Here is a 13,020-nt window from a genome sequence, read left to right on the forward strand (position 1 = left end):
TTCTGCTTTTATTGATGCTTTGCTATTTTTATATACTGATTTTCTCTAGTTGTGTTCTGCAAGTTGTAGAGAAGTTTGGTTCTGATTTTCCAAGCAGTTCCAGAGTTCCTCCAGGGGTGTCATTGAGGGCCCGTGCCCAACCTGGTTACAGCGTGAATCTGGCAAAACAGAGTGGTCACCACTGATACTGACTTGTTGGTGACAGGCCAGTTCTCTCCTCTGTACCAGGTTTCCTGCTCATCACTGATGTCTACCTCATGCATGTTGCTTTTGTTGGTGAAATGTGTATAAATTTGCTTCCCTTTACCCCAAGTGAAATAGAAAATCTTTTTGACCACTGACACTTCACCTTATCCACCTGCCACAGTATTGCTCATATTACAACTGCTCTATGAGTTTGGAGAAGACAGGTAGAGAAACTAAGAGAAAACTATATTCTGGGCCAGAGAGATGCTCCGTGGCTGAACCCTGGCTTTCTGTGTAGGAGGCCTGGGCTGGATATCTGGCACCATATGGTCCCCCAGGGACTAATCGAAGTGACCCCTGAGCACAGAGCCACTAGTAGCCCCTGAAAATAGCTGAATATGCGCCCCAAAACCAATAGTAAAAATAAAAACAAACAGCCAATTTTTGTCCATTTTGCAGTGTATTTTGCTATAGCTAGAAATTGGAGGTGGCCTCTATCATTTACAGCTTCTTTCTCCCACTATTGACATATAGGAATAGCAGCTACTTGTCCACGGGGCTCCAGATAAACTAGAATTCTGCCTGAAGGATGAACATTTAAGGGGTAAGAACTGCAGCTTGGTTAGGTGGTGAGTTATAAGGCGAGCATAGGACATTTAACTCCCCCCCCCCCGCCCTTGCCCCCCTGAGTGCCACTGAAATGTGAATGGCCACAGTGAGGTGAGGACTGTTGAAGTTTGATGACGTTTTTCCATATTGGAAGTGTGAGACAGTAGAATTCTAAGAATTAGCATCAAGCAATCAGTGTCTGCTGATGCTGAAGTATTCTATTGCTGAGTATCAGATGACCCTAAATGTAATTATTAAATTTATATGATAATGTGATACCTCTTTCAATTTTCTAGTGTGGGGACTTGGGCTCAGTGTCCCTGGGCCTGTTTGGTGCCACAGGGCCACTGTCCCGGGTGTATGGGCTGAGTCCTGTCTAGAGCTTGGGGCTCCACTTGGGCTGCTGGCTTAAAGGCTGCAGTGCCTGGCTGTGGTGGGCTGAGGCCAGCCCTGTGCTCGCCACAGGTGCCGTGTCTGTCCCCGAGCCCCTGCAGTTCTTTCTCAGCACAGGGTAGCGTTTTCAGAGCTACAGGAGACACCCGTGATCTTGATGGGGTCTGAGATAAAGGGGGCCATCAGAGAAGTGTTGGCTCAAGGCAAGTCATAACCTTCTGGAAGTCGCAGGGAGAGGGCCAGGGATGTGACTGAGGTCTCACTAGGGTGTTTCCGCTCCACTCTGGGCCTGGGCACTTCAGGATCCAAGGGAGCCACATTTGGCTGAGGGAAAGACTGAGCAGGTACTCAGAGGGATCACAGGCATAGCTCGCTGGCCAGGACAAACCTGACCTGAGAGAATCTGTTTTGTTTGTAGGATACTGAATGGGTTACCGGAAGTTACCTTTTTAAAATTTTGACATTCAATTTTACTTTATTTACTATGGTCACTTTACCTTGCTTAAATCAGTTTAAGATGAGAGATAAGTTCAGTTTAAATGTGTTTATAAATCCAAGAACACTGCAGTTCTCAGTCACTGATTTTGTTTGTTTTATTTTGGGGCCACACCTGACAATGTCCAGGGATCACTCCTGCCTGTGCACTGAGGAATCATACCTGGAGGTGCTCAGGGGACCACATGGAATGCTGGGGATCAGGTCAGCCGTGTTCAAGGCAGGCACCCTACCCACTGTACTATCTCTCCAGCCCCATTGCTTTTCTTTTTGATGCCTGGACTCTCTTGGGAAATGTTTGACTGAAATGAGCGCAGACTTATGTAGATGTGCATCACTGTATCACTGTCATCCCATTGTTCATTGATTTACTCGAGCAGGCACCAGTAACGTCTCTATCAAACTTAGCCCTGAGATTTTAGCAGCCTCTCCTTACTCGTCTTTCCCAACGATTGGAGGCCCTTTCAGGGTCAGGGGAATGAGACCTATCGTTAGTATTTTTGGCATACCTAATACACCACGGGTAGCTTGCCAGGCTCTGCCGTGTGGGCGGGATACTCTTGGTAGCTTGTCGGGCTCTCCGAGAGGTATGTATATATCTGTTACTGTATTTGGGATATGAATATGCCATGGGGAGCTTGCAAGGCTCTCCCGTGTGAGCAATAGACTATTACACTTGTCAGGTTCTCCAAGAGGGAGAACAAGGCTATTAGATGTCGTGTGGCATAACCACCGCAACTCTCTGGTCTGAGGTCTCCTGAAATACTGCAGTGCAAGCCAAAAGCATACTTATTGTTCATGGTTTTTTTTTTTTTTTTTTTTGAGGGAAGAACTCCTGGTGTGCTCAAGGCTTACTCACGGCTGTGGGTTCAGTGAGCACTCCTGGTGGGACCCAGGGTCCAGTGGGCTTCATGCACAGCAATTCTTGACCCACTGTTATGTCTCTTGTCCCCACTCCTTTTTTTATTGTCAGTGGTTTTACAGTATGAGGGCTTGTATACAGGGCCTCACGCATGCAAGTTGTGTGTTCTGCCACTGAGCCATATTCATTTTAATTTCTCCACTTGGAATTAGTATGTTAAATACCTTGTGTGAAGCTTCAGTATGTCTTTTAAAAGATCTGTGTGCTTTTTGTTTGAGTAACCTCCCTTCCCTAAGCATGGAGATCTGTTGTGTTTACTACCTTTATTATTTGGGTTTTGGGTTTTTGGCACCAGGAACTAAGCACAGGGCCTCATACATAGGAGAAATACACTCTTAACCACTGAGCCACGTTCCTCCCTCTTTATTATTGATTTCCTTTCTTGCATATGGCTGTTGTGGAATGAGATTACAAACTTCTGATATTAAGCCTTAGGAAATGTTCAGAAGATTGGAGTTTGAATTATATTGGTTGGGCTGGTTATACAGGAGTGATTGCATTTTTTGCCCCCAAACAACACCATTTAGGTCTGTGACTGATGGTAATTCTATTCCTGGAATGAAGCCAGCTTGTATTGTATGACAGAAATACTTACATGCTTATTAAAACCACAAGCAATAACTGATTTTGATATAACAAGCATATGCCATGTTCCTGGGGCCTTTAGCTTCCCTATTCTCACACATCTAACCCATCATTAGAGATAAAATAGATACTCTCATGGTGGGATATAAGAACCCTCTACAAGGTGGCTGGATGTGGATCTTTCAAAGACCAGTCCACCATCTGGTGCCAAGACCCTCTCTGTGTACATTACCTTAATGAATGCATTAATTCCATGCACATGTCTGATTATATCTTACTCTCAGTTTGGAGAAACTTGCTTATTTCTATAGTTGAACATGTACAGGTATTTGCTTGAACCTTCGGTGCCCCAGAAATGAGTCCTTTGCCCCAAAAATGAAGCTGAGAGGGCATGAGAGATATAGGACAGGGGTAAGGCATTTGCCTTGCACATGACTGACCCTGGTTAGTTCTCTAACCCCTGGCAGGAGGGGTCCCTGAGCATAGCCAGGCTCAACCATCCCCTTCCCAAATTACTAAATAAAAAAATAATTCAATCTTTAGGTCTTGGGTGCCTGCTTTGTATTAACTGGCTTAGGTATTATTCTATAATATTTAATGAGATGTAAGAGGATTGCCAGTATTTAAGAGATTATTATAGTTCTAATCTGTGTAATAGGATTCCAAATCCATGCACTTCGGTCATTTAAGAGAAATTTGCTGAGCCCTGGGTTGATTCACCAGGCCCTGGGAATACAACAGAAGACACTGCAGTGAGATCGTTACCGACACAGAGCTCAGGCTTTACTATTTCAAGCAAGACTGGCTGTGACACTTTTTGTGATAGCTGAGCAGCCAGCAAAATCCCTGTAAGAGGGTCCACTAGTTTCAGAAAAGGAAGTTACCCCCGCTCTTGCTTCTTGAGTGTAGGATGGCTTTGTGCCTGCCCCATTTCAGTGCTTTGCATTTCCTTGATTGCCAGTTTTGCGAAAAGGACTTGACAATACATGGAGATGAATGTAGTAAGGACCTGCTTACGGGGAGCAAAGAGACAAGCCTGGCTCCGGTACTCAGTGCACCAAAGGACAGGTTTATGGTTGAGCTGGGGCTGAGGTCACTCCTCTGATCCACCAGGGGTGACTGAACAGGGTCTTTGTCTCACTTACAGAGAACTTTCTGCCTTCAGGGGATGACTCATTTCTGAGTACAAGGATTCCCTGAGACAGTCAAGTGCAAGAATTTAAGGAATGAAGGGAGATCCTGGGCTGCCCAAGGCTTCCAGGCTTGGTGGGGTAGGGGAGTGTCTGTGGAAGAATGGGAGCTCTCCCAGACATTTCTCATACCTGCATCAAATTGGAGCGACTCTTCAGACATGGGCATGACAGAAGCCAGGGATAAGAATTTGTCTTAGGGAACCCAGGTGTAGGGGACTGGTCAGGGTTTTACTGGTTTTGAGCTGAGAACTCTGCACTTTTGTCTTTATCTCTGGGTCCATAGTGCGTCCTCTGTGTGATATGGGAAGTGCTTTGTCATCTTGAGGAAGGGCAATGTGACACTCTGCTACCCTGGACACTGCAGCTCCAGGAGTGAATAGGGCACACGTGATTGAAGCGTGTCTTCCATTCCCTTGTCTGATGAAATACCTGCTGCGGTGTCTTTTGTCCTGGCTGGTGTTTTAATCTCCTGGGTTGGGGATGTGTGAAGAAGTCCTGGAGCCCAGCATTTCACTTAAGTGAGAACTTAATTTGTCTGAAGTGTACCTGAATGTTGGTGTCTATTTAAAAAAAAATTTTTTTTGGTGTCTGGGCCATATCTGGCTGTGCTTGGGTCATTCCTGGCCAGAGATTGAACAGGGGCTGGCCACATGCAAGCTGAGTGTCTTAACCCCTATACTATCTCTCCAGCCCAAATCTTGGTGATATTTTTCAAAAATTAACTATGGCTGTGATACATAGACAAATCTGAGAACCACTGCTTTCATGTATGTAGAGAATGTAATCCTCTGTTCTGTATGTTGTTAGTTTTTAAGCATTGTGATATACATACAGTACTGTTATTGGTAGGGTTACATACATGCAACAATGCACCGAGTGCCCACAATCCTTCTCCACCATAGTGCCAGTACCCCCTCCTAAGTGTACCCTCTCCTCCCAAGCTTAATTCTGTAGACCTGTTCTCATGTTCTGTTGCTGTGAGCATTTTCAGTTCCCTTATCTCTTTATATCCCTGACAGAAGATTATTCTATATCTGTCCCTCTCCTCTTGTCTTTCACTCAGTATGATACTCTCCAGAGTCAGCCACATTTCAGCATATTGCATGATTTTTTCTTTTTGGGTCACATCTGGCGATGTACAGGGGCTACTCTTGGCTCTGCACTCAGGAATCAACCCTGGCAGTGCTCAGGGGACCATATGGGATGCTGGGAGTTGAACCCAGGTCGGCCACGTGCAAGGCAAACGTGCAAGGCAAACGCCCTACCCGCTGTGCTATGCTCCAGCCCCGATTTTTGTCTTTTTTAATTTTTTTGTTTGTTTTTTAGGCCACACCTGGCAGTGGTCAGGGGTTACTCCTGGCTCTGCACTTAGGAATTATTCCTGGTGTGCTTTGGGGCCCATATGGGTGCTAGGGATTGAGCCTTGGTTGGTCTTATGCGAGAAAAGAGCCCTGCCTGCTGCACTCTCTAGCCGCTCATTGTGTTTTTTCATTGCATTTCCCTGGTGATCATTTTTTTAACAGTCTTTATGACTTTGGGAAAAATCCTCTGCCCAGTTTTTAGTGGGGTTTCTTTTTTCCCTTTGGGATTTTATGAGTTGTTTAATTTGGGGTATTATCAGATATATGATATGCAAGTACTCTCCATTCTGTAGGTTGACTTTTCATTTTGTTGGTAATTTCCTTTGCTACCTGGAAGGCTTTTAAGTTTGATATACTCCTGTACAAAATCACAAGGGCGGCGTGCGCGGGAGACACAATGAGTGTCGTGATGAGTGTCGTGTTGTTCCGTTGTCCGCGGGGCGGGCACTCAGGGCAGTTCTCTCTTGCACGCGCCGCTCACCAAGCCGCTGTGTGTGGACTGGATCGGGATGGCTCCTCCTTGTGCTGCTTCTGTGTGCGCTGCTGTGCTCTCTTCTGTCTGTCTGTCTCTGTCTCTGTCTCTTTCTCTGTAGTCTCTCCTCTGGTCTCTTCCAACCTCTCTCTGTCTCTGCTTCTGTGTCTTCTCTGTTCTTCTCTCGTGTCCTCTCGTGTGTCTCCTCTGTCTCTTCTGTCTTCTTCTTCTGTCTCCCCTTCTGTCTTCTTCTGTCTTCCTCTTCTGTCTCTCCCAATGCCCACCAGTCTTAGTTTATATAGTAAATTACATAGGGTGGTGACACAAAGGTGGGTTGAACATTAACAAATCAACAGGGGCTGGAGCGATAGCACAGCAGGGAGGGCGTTTGCCTTGCACGCGGCCGATCCGGGTTCAATTCCCAGCATCCCATATGGTTCCCCTGAGCACCGCCAGTGGTAATTCCTGAATGCAGAGCCAGGAGTAACCCCTGTGCATCGCTGGGTGTGACCCAAAAAGAAAAACAAACAAACAAAAAAATCAACAAAGAAGGGTAAGACCATTTCTCAAGGAGATTAACAAAATCTCATCTAAGGGTGGGGTCCAAACAAGGGTATGTCAATGTGTGTCTCTCTCTTCCTCCCTCAGCTAGTAATCCGCTTAAATAGCTATAGTAAATTTACTTCTAATATTTCTAGCAATGTCATTCTGTATGAGCACAGTAAGAGATATAAACTTAAAGTTTGGTTCTTCCTGAGGACATTCACTATATATTCCAGACCACAGTCCTCAGGCCAGGTTAGTCATCCTAACCCCAGCAGGGTCCTAGTCTCATCGTTACTTTTGGATCATGACAGTTGTCTATGACTGTAGGATGACATTACTTTGTCCTCTCCCCCCTTGCCATGAGGAACTTGTCCCGGTTTTTCCTGGAGTTTAGGCTTACCTCAGTCTCACCCATCAAGGTGTTCCCGAATCTCTCCCATCCCTTTGTTTAGCTGTAATCACTTCTCTATGCTCTCTTCCCCAAAAAAGAGTTAATCAGCATCTCCCCCTAATCTGACTCTGCTAATTTGTAAGGTCAGACCTTCCTAGGATACTGAACTTATAAGTTAATATTGCCTTTCTCCTCCCCTTATGCCTTTTGAATAATTTGCTTTATAGCAATGTCCTTTTTGTATAGACACGAGAAGACAATATTATGCTTTTGTAACTTGGGACTTAATTTGCTTCAAATATTATTCATTCCCGGGCATCTGCTTTCTCCACTTAAGCCTCAGTTGCCCTCAGTTCCTAGCACCCCAAAAGCAGGGTCCCGACGAGGAACGGGACGGATCCAGGGCAAGCGGTGAGTTATGTGCTACCCTGGCGTCGAGATGGGCCTGGCCAAAGTGCCTAATGCTTAACTATAAGTTAAGAGCTTGATTATAGACAAATGCTGTCATGATCCAAAAGTAATGACGAGACTAGGACCCTGCTAGGGATAGGAAAGACTGATCTGGCCTGAGCACTGTAGTCTGAGATCGAGATGGCCCCAGGAGAGCAATTCTATAAGCTTTAATGCATTTCTTATTGTGTCCATACAAAATGATTAATATTATGAATTCTTATATGTTTACTGGTTGAGGAGAGGAGAAACACACTCATGGGACTCCACCCTTGGGTGGATCCTCCTGCTGAAAGAGAGTCAATCCTAGGAGAAGCATCCCCTGAGGGAAAGGAACCTTACCCTATTGATTGTGACCACACCTATGTGTACGCCCCAAACCCCTCATGCTGGGGGGATTTAAGTAGGCTGTAAGAGTGGGTTGGGGGGCCAGATCCACAGATCCAGAGAGAGATCCAGAGCCGGGAGAGAAGCAGAGAGAGAGAGTGAAATAAACTGATCGAGCAACCAGTTTGGCCTTCTTCTTTCCGTCGCCTGGCCTGCCCTTGACAGACAGTGCATACAGCGGTTCCAGGGCACCGAACACGGGTGGTGAGACAGAGCCGCCTGGAGAGCCCACAAGTGCATATGCCCCTCGGCGTGCTTTAGTTTTTTACATATGACCATGCTCTCAACTTATAGATGAGTATTCTGGTGCTCTGGCCTGGCCCATTTCAATGCCAGGGTAGCTCACAGCTTGCCCTGGGTCCATTCCGTCCCTTGTCTGGACCCTGCTTTTGGGGTGTTAGGAACTAAGGGCAACTGAGTTGAGAAAGCAGATGCCCGGGAGTAAATATTATTAATATGCTTTTTTTTTTTTTTTTTTGCTTTTTGGGTCACACCTGGCTCTGCACAGGGGTTACTCCTGGCTCTGCACTCAGGAATTACCCCTGGCGGTGCTCAGGGGACCATATGGGATGCTGGGATTTGAACCCGGGTCGGCCGCGTGCAAGGCAAACACCCTACCCGCTGTGCTATCTCTCCAGCCCCCTATTAATATGCTTTTTAACTTGGGAGTCAATCAGCTCCCAAGTTAAAAAGCATATTATTAACTGTCTTCCTGTGTCCATACAGAAAGACCATTGCTCTAAGGTAAACTAAGTTCCCTATGGCAAGGCTAAGAGGACAAACCCCATGTTATCCTACATACTCCTACTTAATTGTTTTTGCTTTTGTTGCCTTTGCTTTGGGTGTCAAATCCAAAAAGTCATTGCCTGGATCCATGTCTAGGCAGTTACCCCTTATGTTTTCTTTTAGAAGGTTTGTGGTTTCAAAATTTACATTCAAGCCTTTTTAAGCCATTTTGAGTTTGTTTTTATGTATGGCATAAGTTAGTGGTCTATGGTCATCCGTTTCCATTTGGTAGACTTACCAAACACTTACTGAAAAGTCTGTATTTTCCTTGGGCATCTTGATATTTTGTTGTAAATTAACTGACCTGAGTGTAAGGATTTCTTTCTGGGTTTCATTTTAAGTTGCATTAATCTATTTTATTCTTGTGCCAATGCCACACTATTTTGATTACTACAAGTTTGTAGCATACAGTAATGATTGCTTATCTGTAGTTTTGCTTTCTGTGACTTCACTTACCAGCAATAATCATAGAATGAAACTATTCAGGTACAATTAAGGGATATGTACTCATTTTGATAACTTGTTATAAATATAGCTCTAGTTTATTAGCTGTTATTAACCTTTTACTGTGCTGACTTATAAATTATTGCCATACTATACATGTAGAATATATAATATGGTAGGTTGATGGTCTAGTACTATTGACAGTTTCAGGAATCTCCTGGGCCTCGAAACATGGTCCCCACAGGAAAACACTAGAAAGCTTTTTCTAGGTTTTTTTTTTTTTTTTCTGAAGAGTGCATTGGCCACTTAGGACTTTTATTTTGTTTGTGTGTTTGTTTGGGGACCACACCCAGAGGTGCTCATGGGTTACTCCTGACTCTGCATTCAGGAATCACTCTTGGGGATTCTGGTGGGACCATATGGGAGGCCAGGGGTTGGCCACATGCAAGGCAAATGCCCTAACTGCTGTACTATTGCTCCTCCTCCATTTAGGATCTTTTGAAGTTCCATACAAATTATAGAATTGCTTGTTATTTCTGTAAAAAATGTCACAGGAATTTTTGTAGAGCTTGTGTTAAATCTTTAGAATGTTTTGAGGTATATGGCTATTTTATTGTTCTTCTAATCACTACTAAAGTATGCAATATATTTCCACTAGTGTCTTCATATTTCTTTGATCAAATTCTCATTTTGTGTATGGATTAATTTTATTCTTTTAGATATAATTGTAAATAAATTTCTCTGATATTCTGCCATTAGTATACAAAACAAAATTGTTTTTAAATTCTGTTAACTTTATAGAATTATCAGAATTTATTTTAACAATTTTCGGTGGAGTAACTATAAAAATGTCATGGCACCAGTAGGCCTGATTTTGATCTGTGTGCAGTTTCAGGTATGTTATGGCATCCTAGTGCTTGTGTAACGAGCTAGAGTTTACTCGGCTGTCACTCACAGCTGCCCAGCATTTGCTTCTCTCTGTTGTAATAAAGGGCAAATTCTTACAGGGGAACATGAAACAGTGTAGGATTCTCTTCTCTTGGAAATCTGGCCTTGGTGTTACTTTGCCTAACATTTGTTACAAACACTTGGGACATCTGTTGCCCTGCTTTGCTTTCACTGTGTCATCTCACACTCTCAAGTCCTCACCCCTACCATGAACCAGCTACCTCCCCAACAGTATGGTGCTGAGTGCAGTCTGCCAAGATTCTGCTGAGGAGTTTTTATCCTGACTTCACCAGAAATATCAGTTTATAGTTTCTTCTTCCTGTGTGCTGTGTTCATAGATTTATGGCTTGGGGATTAAGAGTGACACTGGCCTTGTAGAAAATGTTTGGAAGTATTTCCTCCCTTTTGAATTATGGGAAGAGTTTGGGCGGAATGAATATTCAAGTTCTTTAAAAGTTTAGTAGGATTCATTGTTGAAGCCATCTGCTAAAGCTTTTGTTCTTGAGAGACTTTTAATTACTATGTCAAGTTTTATACTTGTGTCTATATCCATTTTTTGAGGGGCAGTGGGAGGCACAGATGGCAGAGCTCAGGGGTTGATTACTACTGAAGGCAGTTAGGGGGCCATATGTGGTACCGGGGATCAAACCTGGACACATGCAAGCAAGCACCGGACCAGTTGTACTATCTCTTCAACCCGTATATCCATATTTGAGGTGGGAGAGGTGAGTTTCTGATGTTCGACAATTCCAAGATCTTCAATATTAATTCATTTATTTATGGTTGTTGGGTCACACCCACAATGTTCAAGGGTTATTCCTGGCTGCCAGAGCTCTTTACCCTGTGGTGCTCAAAAGTTCATGTGGCAAAAATTAAAAAAAAAAAAAGTTCATGTAGTGCCAAGGGTTAAACCTGGATTCTAGGGTCAGAGAGATAGTAGAGCAGATAAGATAGATATGTCATAAATACAACAGATTATAAGAGGATACTCTGAACAACTCTGTGCCACTAAACTGGAGAACCTAAAAGAAATGTATGAATTTTTAGAATTAAGCAATGGGCTAAGCCTTGAATTAGGAGGAAGAGTAAAACCTGGAGGCTAGTCATGAGTAAGGAAGTTGAGGCAGTAAATAAAAATCTCTATAAAAAGAAAACTCTAGACCCAGATGGTTTCACTTACCAAACCCTCAAAGAAAACTAGGCAGCCATATTACTCCTCAAGCTGTTTCAGAAAACTGAAAAAACAGGAATCCTCGAACAGTTTCTAGGAAACCAGTATTATCCTAATAGAAGACAAAGATGTTACAAAATTGAAAATTAAAGACCAATATTTCTGATGAACATAGACACAACAATCTTCAACAAAAACCTTAGCAAAACAAATTCAAAATACATCAAAAGGGGGACATCACAGAGTACAGGGATTAGAGAGTTTGCGTTGCATAAAGCTGGCCTGGGTTTAATCTCCAAACACTGTGTATGGTCCCCTGAGCACTGCCAGAAGTAATCCCTGGACATAGAACCAAGAGTAAGCCTGAGCACTGCAGGATGTGGCCCAGCCTCACTCGGAAACACAACACAACAAAAATACGTCAAAAGAATCCTAAAGAAAAGGATCATATACCATGACCATCTGGGATTCATCCCAGGAACTCCAGGTTGGTCCACTATAAATCATCAATAAAAGAAGAGATTAAAAATTGCATGTTCCAAAGAAAGCTTTTTTGAAAGATTCAACACCCATTCATGATTTTAAAAAACTCAGCATTAATAGAGGTGAAAAAAACTTGTCTCAAGATAGTAAAGGCAATACCCAGAAACATTTTCTCTTTTATTCTTTTGGGCCACACAAGGCGGTGCTTAGGGTTTACTCATGGCTCTGTCTCATCCCTGGCGGGGTTAGGGATGTTAGGAACTGCCAGGGATTGGATGTGCTGCAGGGACTGGTTAGCCTCAGTGCAAGGCAAGCACCTTACCTACTGTAATATTTTTTGGGCGCCCAAACCGAGTAGCACTTGGACCTGTACTTCTCCTAACAGTTTGGTAGCGATCTATCTCTTGATTTGTTGTGACTGCTATTGCTTGGTAGCAGAGTCTCTTGCCCCGGCTGTCTTCACGGGGCCTCTCAGAGAGGAATGGTTTAGTTTCCTTTCCCACACTGAGCAGAGCCCCAGCAGCCGAAGACCTCCGGAACCTAGCCACAGCCATGCTCAAGGCCCCTTTCCACATGTTTGGACAAGCCTCATGCATGAAGGAACAGGCAGAGGAACCCAGGTGTGCGGGACCCGGGGCTGAGGTCTCCAAGGCTTCTTGGATCGGGACTGGGCCTCTTCTGCCCAGATTCCCCATTTTCCAGTAGCTAGGTGGTCACACCCAGAAACTGCCCCTGGCACCATGTAATCCCATCAACGGCCAACATCCAGAGACTATAAAACCAAGCTTCCCGAAGAGACCTCTTATAGCCTAGTTTTCCCTCTCGGAGAACCTGGCAAGCTACCAAGATTTTCCTGCCCTCATGGGAGAGCCTGGCAAGCTCCCCGTGGCATATTCAAATGCCAAATACAGTGACAATGATGGGTCTCATTCTCCTAACCTTGAAAGAGCCTCCAATGCGGCATCATTGAGAAGAACGAATAAAGAGAGGCTTCTAAAATCTCAGGGCTAGGACAAATGGAGACGTTATTGGACCTGCTCGAGCAAATTGAGGATCAATGGGATGGGATGATAGTGATTGTGATAGTTATTGCTTGGTAGCCCACACTCTTGCGATGCTCAGGGGCTACTCCCATCCTGACGCTGGGATGCTAGTTCACTGGGGTGCTGGGGGCCAAACCTGGGCCTCCTTACATGGA

This window comes from Sorex araneus, chromosome 4, assembly GCF_027595985.1.
Source record: "Sorex araneus isolate mSorAra2 chromosome 4, mSorAra2.pri, whole genome shotgun sequence".
In the NCBI taxonomy this organism is placed as follows: domain Eukaryota; kingdom Metazoa; phylum Chordata; class Mammalia; order Eulipotyphla; family Soricidae; genus Sorex; species Sorex araneus.